Genomic DNA, 2,599 nt, shown 5'->3' on the forward strand with positions numbered 1-2,599 from the left:
TGTATAGCCTAGTCTTTACTCTGCCCTCCACCCTTCCCTCCCCTCCTTCTCCAGGAAAAAGTCCCGCGGCACCCCACCCCCACCCCACTTTGGCCCCTTCTCTGTAGCCCAAACCCCAGCCCTGCCTCTCAGTCTTCCTCCCCACTCCAGGAAGCCAGGCTTTGGCTGGCTTGGAGTGGTTAAAGGAGAGTTGGGGGTGCCTCTGGGAGGTCTGTTTGTAGTTCAGATTCTTCTCATTCCAGGCTCAGCAGGCTCTCTCTAAGGGAAGGGCCTGGGGTGGAGGGGGGCGGGGGAAATCCTTGGGGCACCAGCTGCAGGGAAGGGAAGCTTCCTGGAGAGAGGAGGGAAGTGTTTGCTTCTCCTCCCAGTGACCCCCATCCACAAGGTAGGACCTGCCTCTCCTAATTCCATCCTTGGGGTCCCCGCAAGATGTCTCAACATTAAAGCCCCTCCCAACTAAAGGAGACATTTAGAGGGCTCAGCTGAGGTCTGATCTCTTTCTTTGTTTCCTAGTGAGTTTTTTGCCTTTTGGGGTGCTTACCCTCTGGAGGAGCTGGGGAGGGTATCAAAAGAAGGATGCCTGGAGAGTGACTGGGTCAGTACCAGCTGCAAAGAGGACTTGTCACTTTGTCCCCCACACTGCAGTCTCCTGTAGATTTTTCTTTGAAGCCAGCATCAGCATATCTGTCCCTCTATACTGCCAGGTCCCAGGCCACAGAATTCCTCACGGGTTGATCAGAGTGACCCAGCCACGGGGGAAAGCATCCTGACCCCTCAGGTCTTAAGAAGTCTGACATCTGCCCCACTTTCCCTGTAAAACCTCCTCCTTGGCTGTCTCTACCTCATCTAGGGAAAGGAGGAAAACAAATACTAAAGACTTGTATTGAGTGTCCATTAACTGCTCACTCACAACTTCATCTGGTCCTCCCAACCCTTTGAGAGAGCAGATTCATATCGCTACCTTATAGATGAAGAGTCTGAGCTCCAGAGAGCTCGAGTGGCCCGTCCAGGGAAGGTAGTAATGAAGTAGAGAGCCGAGATTCAAACCTCCTCTCTGCCTGTGGAGTCCAGTGTTCTGCCCCAGCACACTGTCTCATTAGTAGGTCTGTCTCGTGTGCCTGTGTTCAGGCCTCTCCGGGTGACCTATGGTTGACATTCAGCTTCCAGGTTACAAAACAGCATGTACCACACTAAACTTCTTTTCCCAAAGCAATTGTCCCTTCAAATCCATTTTCTTGATCAATCCTCACTTTAAGGGGAAAAAGACAGATTTATTGTACCCATTCTGCAGATGGAGAAACTGATACTCAGAGAAGCAAAATGATTCACTGAAGGTCAGAGAGCTAGTAAGTACCAAGGCCAGGACCTGAGCACTTCGGTCTCCTGGGGCTACTTCATGGGTTCCCACCATTATATCAAATTTGTTTTTCCCTTCACTCCTCAGATTGGGGACCAAAACATATTTGCAATTAAATATATATGGCTTCAAGAAATTGAATAATCTTATCAAAACTGGAGGATGGGAAACCTGGGCCCTAGAAACCTAGCTTGCTTACTTCTCTTCAGAGCTAAGCTTCTTGCCTCCCTAAGTGTGGGTTCCAGAAATGGGCAAAGCAGGGGCACCTGGGTGGCTCAGTCGTTAAGCATCTGCCTTCGGCTCAGGTCATGATCTCAGGGTCCTGGGATCGAGCCCCGCATCAGGCTCCCTGCTCAGCGGGAAGCCTGCTTCTCCCTCTCCCACTCCCCCTGCTTGTGTTCCCTCTCTCACTGTCTCTCTCTCTCTCTGTCAAATAAATAAATAAAATCTTTAAAAAAAAAAAAAAAGAAATGGGCAAAGCAGTCAGAGTAAGGGCGTTGGGCTGGGTGTCCAGGATGCTTGCATCTCTAGACTGCTCACGTTAGAGAGTTCTTCAGGCCCTGTCCTAGTTATAGAGGGCATTGATTCACTTAACAAATGTTTACTGAGCACCTACTATATTCCACCTATTAATAAGCAGTAAGGTATGACAAAAACTAAGACGCAGCCTCTGTTCTCAAGAGACTATCTTTTTTTTTTTCAAGGTTTTATTTATTTCTTTGTCAGAGAGAGCAAGAGAGACAGCATGGACGGGCGGGGGGCGGGGCAGTGAGGAGCAGAGGGAAAAGCAGACTTCCCGCTGAGCGGGGAGCCCAAGACAGGACTCGATCCCAGGACCCCGGGATCACCACCCTAGCCAAAGGCAGATGCTTAACCGCCTGAGCCACCCAGGTATCCAACAAGAGACTATCTTGTTGAGAGTTTGGGGTAGTTAAACATACCAAGTGCTAAATGCCACAAGATAAGCACCCAGAGGAAGGAGTGTGGGAGCGGCGTCAGGGAAGCACCACAGGGAACAGCCTTGAAGGATTTACAATGGTAGAAGGGCATTTTAGGAAGAACCCAGCGGGGCAAGGACATAGAGTATGAAAATACCAAGCGTTCTGCTCTGTCTAGTTCACAAGTGAAGTCAGGATTCCGCACCAGTAACAAAAGATCATTCTGGGTGCTTTATGTAAACAGATACTTAACAAGGTGCTATGAACTGAATTGTGCTCCCCCATTCCTACGTTGAGGCCCGAA

This window comes from Halichoerus grypus, chromosome 2, assembly GCF_964656455.1.
Source record: "Halichoerus grypus chromosome 2, mHalGry1.hap1.1, whole genome shotgun sequence".
Taxonomy (NCBI): Eukaryota; Metazoa; Chordata; class Mammalia; order Carnivora; family Phocidae; genus Halichoerus; species Halichoerus grypus.